This window comes from Penaeus japonicus, unplaced genomic scaffold, assembly GCF_977035675.1.
Source record: "Penaeus japonicus unplaced genomic scaffold, GWHDUDI00000001_assembly GWHDUDI00000023, whole genome shotgun sequence".
NCBI classification, from domain to species: Eukaryota; Metazoa; Arthropoda; class Malacostraca; order Decapoda; family Penaeidae; genus Penaeus; species Penaeus japonicus.
This window is the reverse complement of record NW_028234425.1, coordinates 3,405,704-3,415,703: the sequence shown is the minus strand read 5'-3', so window position 1 is coordinate 3,415,703 and position 10,000 is coordinate 3,405,704. Positions and strand designations below refer to the sequence as shown.

The 10,000-nt window shown below is 35.5% G+C and overlaps 1 long non-coding RNA gene across 1 annotated transcript in view; it reads right to left on the bottom strand.

Annotated features, from left to right (window-relative positions):
* LOC147469153 (uncharacterized) overlaps positions 1–7,461 on the bottom strand; it is a 339,895-nt gene extending 332,434 nt beyond the window's left edge. The window contains exon 1 of the long non-coding RNA XR_015192131.1: positions 7,421–7,461. This is a non-coding gene — a long non-coding RNA (uncharacterized LOC147469153). The remainder of the gene's footprint in view (positions 1–7,420) is intronic.
* Between the last annotated feature and the right edge of the window lie 2,539 nt (positions 7,462–10,000).

The window sequence follows — 10,000 nt, the reverse complement described above, 5'->3', positions numbered from 1 at the left end:
CAACCACAGGCGATGGCAACCAAAGGCGATAGAGGTATACTTTGGCTAATGAAATCAGTCCCTGTTAATTGTCTCCCTCTCCAACACCGACACAGCGTCGACAAGATAACTGAACTGTTTACGATAACACTTTTGTGTATTACATTAGACAAATAACACTAAACTAATATAGTGTGGGAAGTCAAGAGCGGTGGGTTGGCATCAACTCTTTCTGCAATTATGATATTGATGATAATGATGAGGAGGAGGATTATTATTTTGTTTTATTAGCATCACTATTATTGTTATGATTGTTATTGCTGATGTCATTAGAATTACAAATATAATTATTTTTATCATTACCACTATTATTGTTATTATTATTATCATAATTATTATTATTACCATCATTGTTATTTTCATTATCATCATTACCAGTACCATTTTTATTATAATTATCATTCTCATTGTCATTATCATCAATATCATTATTATAATCATTATCATCACTGTCATCATTATGAGTGTCATTATCATAATCATGAGTATAATCACCATTATCATTACAATAATCAAAATCCTTATCATCATTAAAATCATGACTATTATCATCATTAATAATACCAAGGAGAACAGTATTATAGATATGAGTTTTATAATCATTATCCTTATCAAAATTATCCTCATCTGCCATAATCATTTTCACTGCTAGTACTAGTAGCAACAGTGCGATAATCACAACAGAATTAAAACAAAGCTAATTTTGAAAACTTTTTAGCTTGATAAGTGTCAACCAAACAAAAATTAAGAATGAGAGCAGTGATACTAAGATTAACTTTAGCAATCTTAGTAATGATAATGATTATGAATTATAGCAATGATATCAATAAAATAATGATAATGATGATGAAAACATGAGTGATGATACTAATGATATCAATAACGATAACAATCATGATAATGGTAGTTATCCGTTGTTATCATTATTAGCTTATATGGATATCAACAGTAGCAGTTATAATGATATTGATCATAATGATGATGATAATCATAATGATAGTAAGATTAACAAAAATGATACTCCTGCTACTGCTATTATTGATAATAATAGTAATGATAATGATGATGATGATGATGATAATCAAAATGATGATCATAATAACGACCATCATAAATTGATGATGATAACATTACCAACATCTACAATAATAACAATGATAATAGTAGTGATAAGGATAATTATAATGGTAATAATAATGATAGGAACATTGATAATAACAATGATAATAATTGTTAGGATAATGGTAACAAATATGATACTAATAATTGTCATTACGTTATCTATATAAACACTGATATAGGTAAGGAAAATTATTATATTGATTATATTGGCAAAGCAATGATTATAATAGTGATGTCAAAGGCAATGATAATGATATGGATGATAGATAAAATTATGATGATAATTATTATGAAGCAATATTGATGATCATGACAGTAATGACGGAGGTGGTAACGATATATAGTTTTAATTATGATTATGATTATGAGGAGGAGGAGGAAGACGAGGAAAAGGAAGAATAGGAGAAGAAGAAGGAGAAGGAGGATGACGATAAAAAAGAGGAATAGGAGAAGAAGAAGGAGCAGGGGGAGGAGAAGAAGAAGGATGAGGAGAAGAAGAAGGAGGAGGAGGAGAAGAAGAAGAAGAAGACGAAGGAGGAGTAGAAGAAGAAGAAGAAGAAGAAGAAAGGGAGTAGAAGAAGAAGAAGGAAAAAAAAGAAGAAAAAAAAGAAGAATACGAAGAAGGAGTAGAAGATGAAGAAGAAGAAAGAAGAGGAGGAGGAAGATGTCCGTTATGATAATGATACTGACAAGGAAAAGAAAAACATTGAATGATTGGGAATAACAACAATAACCAATAATAAAAAGGATGACAAAAATAACCTTGGTGATACTGATTAAAGAATGATAACAAGAAGAAAATTATTATAATGGTGATATAATGATAAGGATGATAATGATAGAAAGATAATGATAATGACGAGGATGATATGATAACCTAGCAAAACTGATAATAGTTACTGATGATAATGATAGTAACAATCATAATGATGATATTGATAATGATGATAATAATGATAATGATTAGGATAACAACAATGATTATGATAATGATGATGATGAGGAGGAGGATAATGATATAGATAATAACATTGATAATGATGATATTAATGGGAATGATAGTAGTAATAACAATGATAACGATGATAATCATTATGATGATAAAAATGAAGATGATTAAAAGAAAAATGATAATAACCCTATTAATAATGGCAACCTTATCAATAATAATGATAATGATAGTGATGGTAATAATTATAATAGTATTGGTAGTAATGATAATGATAATGGTAATGATTATATCAATGATGATGTAATAATAGCAGTAAAAAAATAATAATGGGAATAATGACAACAGTAATGATAAATATGATAATGATGATAAGTTTGATAATGAAGTTGATAAAAACAATAATGATTATAGTAATAATAATGATAATATCAATAATAGTAACGCTGATAATGATGATCTGATAATAATATCAATAATATTAATGGTGATAATAAAAATAATTATGATAATGATAACAATAACAATATTGAGGATAATAATAATGATAATGATATTGATAACAGTAATAATAAAGGTAATAATGGATAAAATAATCATTATGATATTAATGATAATGATGATAAGAGCAGTAGTAATAATAATGCGAACAATAATAACAATAACAATAATAATAATAATGATGATGATAATGATAATAATAATACGAAGAAGAAGAATGTTAATAATAATGATAATAATAATGATAATAATGATGATGATAATAATAATAATAAATGTGATAATGATAATAATAATAATGATGATAATGATAATAATAATAATTATTCTAATAATGAGAATAATGGTATGATAATGATATCAAAAACAATAATAATAATGATAATAATCATGCTAATGATAATCATAATAATGATGATGTTAACAATAATAATAATAACAATGATGATAACAATAATAGTGCTGGTGATAAAGATAATGATAATGATTATGCTGATAAGGGTAATGATAATGGTAATAATTGTGATGATGATAATAATGAGGATAATCATAATGGTAATATTGGTAATAATGATAATTATAATGACATGATAATGTTAATAATAATATTTATTATCATAATGATGATAATGACAACAAAAATAATGATTATAATAATAACGATATAAGAAACACGAAAAAACTAATATTAAATAACGGTAACACCGATGATATTAATAACAGAGATAACATAAAACATTTTGAATAATAATCCTCACCAGTTTCTTCATATAATCATAAAAGTCCCATAATTATAACCATAATAAAAATGTGGACTTCCCGATCACAAGATTCAAACTGATTATCGTTATTAAAGGATGGCAATTGGATATTACTGATATTATGAATATTATTAATTTCAATATTGTTAATTATACCAAAAATAATAATAGCACGTATATAACTAATTGGAATAATGATGATGATAATAGTAATAACGATAAAGGTTTTGATAATCTAAGAGCGAATGAAACGCTAATATAACCGTAACGGCGGTGATTTGATAATCGTAACAATCACAACTGGAATAATGTTCATTTCTGATCAAGAGTGAGGATTGCAATTAGAAAAAAAATATATGTTTTCAGCAATGGCATTCACTTTTCGTATAAACAGTATCTCAAAGACACTATAATTCAAATAAGTGATAGGAATTCGATTAAAGGTTAGCGATAACTAAAGAAGATTTATCACTAACACCGCCAGTGGAAAATCAAACAACCCATTGCAATATTTATCATTACTTGCAATGTTTCGTGTCTCTAAGATGACTCAGCTACTTTTCCAGTTAATTTCCTTCATCACTGACATCAATACAAGGCGAACCACCGACCGCTCGCTGACGAACCAAAAAAGAAAAAAAAAAAAGGAAATAATTCTCATCATTCTCATTCCGTGTTTTGATTTCCTTCTATATATTCTTTTTTAATCATTACAAACAGACTATCATGAAGAAAAGGTCTATCATCATATCTCTTTCCCTTTCACTCGGCAATAACACCAAAACCACGGCCGCTGAGTCGGTACCGGGGAGTGACGCCCCCTTCCGAAAACGCGTTCAGCGGCCGACGCTTGTGATCGTAGCGGTGTTCCTGCCGAGCGCGCCGGGGGTTGTTCTTCTGTTCTCTTTTTGTTATTCTTTTGTTCTTCTTCCTCTTCCTCCTCCTCCTCCTCCCTCTCCTCCTCCTCCTCCTCCTGCGTCCCTGGCAACCAACACTCGTTATCACTCACTTACGAGAGCCGACGCGAGCGCAAATGACGATCTTTAGGCCTCGCGTGATAGCAATGATTCCGCTCGCGTCGCCGACCGCTAAACGCCGCAGTTTCCCCGATCGCCGCCGCTTGCTCTGTTGCAGATTCGAAGAGAACACGTTGCACATCAACATCACTCGTTATGTAAATCCTGAGGAGCTTAAATGAAGAGGGAAATCAGCGGGTAGGCCCACTACCCTCCCCTCTCCCCTCCCCTCCCCGCCGACCCTACGAACGGGCCTGAGAACCAACGGAGGTTTTCTGGGTTTTATTTATCTATTTAGAAGCGATTATTTTCATTCCGGGGGAAATATAATGAGGTTTCGCATGTGGCAACAGAAGGTTCTGACAAGGGTCTATTTTCTTATCTTTTTTTCTGTTCTCTTTTTTTCCTTTGCTTTTCTTATTGTTATCTTTGTTTCCTCTTGTTGTTCGTCAGAAGAAATGGGAAGTGTGTAATGAAGGCAAAATGTTTTTGCAAATCTTAATCATTGATCGTTTTTTTAACTTGCCAAATGTTATTCATTTCAGTTCATATGATTTCTATTCCACTGATCACTATCAATATATGTATATATACATATAAATAAATATATATATATATATATATATATATATATATATATATACATATATATATAATGCATATATTTATATATATACATATACCAATATATATATATATATATATATATATAATATATATATATATATATATATATATATTATATATATATATATATATATATATATATATAATATATATATGTATATATATATATATATATATATATATATATTATATATATACATATATATATATATATATATATATATATATATATATATATATATATATATATAATATATATTTATGTATATATATATATCAATATCAATATATATATATATATATATATATATATATATAATATATGTATGTGTATATATATGATATATATTATATATATATATAATATATTATAATATATATATATATATATATATATATATTATATATATATATATATATATATATATATATATATATATATATATATATATATATATATATATATATATATATATATGCATAAATATATACATATATATATATATATATATATATATATATATTCAAATCTATTTATCTATCTATCTATATCTATCTAGCTATCTATATCAATATCTATCTATCTAACCATAATATACATGTAGATATGTATATATGCAGACGTTACAATGAGCACAGGATTCTCAATTTCCTTGAATTTCCATAAATATGAATAATTTCCAGATTCAAACTAAATCATAATATTTGTTTGACGAGATCGACGCGTGTGATAAAGCCATTCCGTCTGCTTTTTGAAAATGAATTATCGGCCTAAAATCAGCCGAGAAATCGATAAGCTTTCGCAAATGAATGCAAATAAGTGGTCAACACTGCAACCTTCCCCCCCTCTACCCCATAGCCCCCCAACCCCCCGCCGATGATGACAGCGCTTCGGTGATGACGGTGATGGTGGTGATGACGAAGCTCCGTCAAAATGTTATAGATCAAAAATGAATAAACTCTATCGTCTATATTCATTGAGGTATTAATGAATCCATGGCTGTCCTTATATCTATCTATCACTGTGCCTGATTCATTCATTTGTCTTGTCAATCTGTGTTAGCTATTCATCTTGCTATTAATCTGTTTGATCTGGTTCATTTTTCCATGAGCCGGGTCTGTCTGTGTGTGTGTGTGTGTGTGTGTGTGTGTGTGTGTGTGTGTGTGTGTGTGTGTGTGTGTGTGTGTTCGTGTGTACGTGTGCTCTCGTTTGATGGCATTCATGTACGTCTGCGACTCATTCTGGACACGTATATGCTGCGTCCTTAATCATCTCCTTCTGAAATCCTATCGGAAATTCATACTCTAACCTTTCCGCCCTCCGTCCGTCCGACCGCCTGTGCAACTCTCCTGCAACCTCCGCATTGAACGCACCGCTCCGCCAAACCCTAAAGAAATAAGGGAATCCCATTGACAAAAAAAAAGCTAATGACCCCATGATAAAACGACTCAACAAAAACAAAAAAGTCAAGCTCTTACTCCCCTCTTCCTTTTCCCCGGGCGAGTAAACGGCACTTGACCCAGGCTGACCTAGTGTGAACCCCTTCCTCCTCCTCCCCCTCCTCCTCCTCCTCTTCCTCCTCCTCCTCCTCCCCCCCACCGTGTCCCGAGCGAGGTGAGGCGTGCGCTGTTGCCTCGTGTAAATAAACAAGTACCGGTCATGCTGCTTCTCTCGTGTGCCGTGGTCGGAGGCTCCGAGCTTTCTCTCCCTCTCTCCGTCTCTCCTTTCTCTCTCTTTCTCTCTCTCTCTCTCTCGCTCGTTCCTTCCTCTCTTTCTCTTTATTCTCTCTGGCATAGTTTCAGTCGAGAGATAGCTGTATCATATGAATGTTTATTTATTTTTTCTTTTATATTTGGGGAAGAAATGTGGAATGTTTCTAGTTTGACCCAGCAGGTTTATTTTTTTTTTAAGTTTATTTTCTTGTGTTCTGGTTTTGTTTATTTTATTTTACTTCTCTGTTGGTGAGAGAGTCATGAAGGGTCTTCTTATTTTTCTGGAAATATCTTTGATCTACTGGTGAGAAAGATTTAAGGTAAGAAATACTGACTAACAAGAAGAGATATTTTTTTTTTTATAAATAAAACACCGAAAAAACGTGCACAGAATGTCACTACACGTATCACATCCACGCGTGCCAGATTATCTCGAGAGAGAGAAAAAAAAATATCGTGGACACCTACCAGGTCAAAGAGGATACAATAAAAAAAAGTAATAATTTACAGTGAAACAACTATTTCAGAACATTGATAAAAAAGTCCGAGAGTTAAGAAAAAAATAGACATACAGTCTTCAACGACGATGACAAGAAAAAGGATCGAGTAGAATAATTCATAGAAAAAGACATGGTTCCATGAAATAACGCAACGAGAGTGGAGTAACATGCGAGAAAACGTGCCGGACTGACCTGGCAGCGAGGGTCGTGTGGCTCTGCCGGCGGCTTGACGCGCACTGAACCTCCCGCCATAAATAACAATATCACATCACAATGCGCATGGCCGGCCCGCCACCACGCGCGCTACCGCCACCAAGATGACTACGATAAATATCCTCTCCCCCTAATTTGGAACTGAAGACTTAATGAAAGTTCGAATGATATTAGACTCGGTATAGTAGCGACGACGGTTAAAAAATCCAAGTGGAGTTCGATAGTTAGTTTTTTTTTTTCTAAAGCAGGAGATGGGAGCGAGGTTGGCGGAAGATGGCAGTGATGGGTGCCGTCCTCACTGGCACCTGGCGATCTTGGCGCTAACTGGCAGACGAGGACGCCAGCGGCACAAAGCTCTCAAGGAGCTCGTTGACAACCAGGGCTGGAATTATGGCTCACCTGTAATGACTAGTTTGGTAGGCATCGCTGCACTTATCTCGTGAATTACTTTTAGCCGCTGATGCTGATTGCAACCCGGCCGTTACCTTAATCTCTCCTTCCTGCAGCCTTTCCAGAAGGAGCTACAATCATCCTTGTTGAAGAATAAATAATGAAACTGCTAATGCAAGAGGGAGCGATTATTATAAATCATCTCGCAGAACCAACACTAACCATGAAGATTCGTAAACTTTTCTCCAGATATATGATTGTGGCCTTTAACCATGGCTGATGAATTGGCTCTCGGCGAATAAGGCTTTAGGAAGGGCGGTCGGGGTGGCGGTGTAGGAGACTGAAAGGAGGGGACGCGAGGAGGAGGAGGAGGAGGAGGAGGAGGGGAAGGAGAAGGAGGGGGAGGAGGAGGAGAGGAGGAGAGGAGGGGGGGGGGAAATAAGGAGGTGGAGGGGGGATAAAGAGGAGAAGGGAGAGAGAGAGAGAAAAGAAGAAGAAAGAGGAGAGAGGTACTGAGAAAAAGAAAGAGGGGAGAGAAGGAAAAGGGTGGAAAGAAGAAGGAGTAAGGACGGGATAGAAGAAGGAGGAGGAAGGAGGGAAAGAGAAGAGAAGAGGGAGAGAGAGGGGGGGGGGAAGGGGGTTAAATCCCTAATGCAAATGAAGCCTTTTGAGCATTTGCGGATACAATTCCGGCGCTCCGAGTCATGCGATGTGCCAGTTCTTCTTGTCGGCGCTGACCGTCCGCGGCAGATATGCAAATGAGAGCAGACACACGCTGCACTAAATTGACAGCGTCTTGTATAATATTACTCAATCTATTCAATCCACGTTATCTCTCTCGCTGGCATCTCGTAATGACCTCTTCCTCCCTTCGGCTCTACTCGATTCCGAAATGGCGGATTTAGAGGAACTTAAGCGGGAAAAAAAATGTAGATGAAATGTTGGAACGACGCGATTCTTCCCTCCTCCTCCTCCTCCTCTTCCTCCTCCTCTTCCTCCTCCTCCTCCTCTTCCTCCTCCTCTTCTTCCTCCTCCTCCTCCTCGTCCTCGTCCTCCTCCTCCTCCTCCTCCTCCTCCTTCTCCTCCTCCTCCCATCCCTTCCCTTCCCTCCTTTCCCCCCTTAACCCCATTAGCACCCTACACCCCACCCTTTCCCCCTCCTCCAACGTAGATTTTTGGCGAGTGATAACTATGAGCAACATTGCAATCTACTCTGCCATCGTATCTTACCTCCCTTCCAACACCTCTCAGCCGTTGCTAATGTCACACATCTACCCTTCCACCAACTGACTCTAATTTCGTGGATATTGGTATTACTGCCAACATTTCCCGACCATCTTTTGCCTCCTACCAACACCTTTTAATAGATGTTACCAACGTCGACACTGCCACCAGTTTTCTCCTCCCATTTACACGTGTTACCAACGCCGGTCCTGCCACCATCTTTTCCCTCCTTTCAACATCTCTCAGTTGTTACCAATAACTTCTCTTCCACTAGGTTTTCCTCCTTCCAACACCCCGTAGCTGTTACCAACGTTTCCCTAACCACCATTTTTCTCTCCTTCCAACACGTATCATACGTTACCAACATCTCTTCCAACATTTTGTTTCTTCTTCCAACACCTCTCAGTTGTTACCAAAATCTCCCCAACCACCACTATTCTCTCCTACCAACATATATCATCTACTACCAACAACTTCCACCATCTTTTTATTTCTTCCAACACCTCTTACCTCTTACCAACATCCACCATACCACCAAATCCACCCCCCCCCCTCCACACTTCAAATACCTCTTACCATTCACCCTACCACCAATATCTTCCACCTTCCAACACCTCTCCCCTCCTTCCAACGTCGCCAATGTTGGTACTACTGCCAACACTCTCTCAACCCCATCTCGCTCGCTAGACACTCCTCTCTCCTGACGAAAAGCGAAGGCAAAACTGTGCAACTTCATTCTCCGCCTGCAACATTAACTAAGTAGTTTCCTTTGTCGTCTTCACCGTGAGTGCAATATCTGGGATCAGTCGTTGTTAGTGTGTGAGTTTGTGTTTGCATTTGAGTGTGTGTTTGTGTGTGTGTGTTTGTGTGTGTGTGTTTATACTTGTGTTTATGTGTGTGTGTTTGTGTGTTTGTGTGTGTGTGTGTTTCTACTTGTGTTTATGT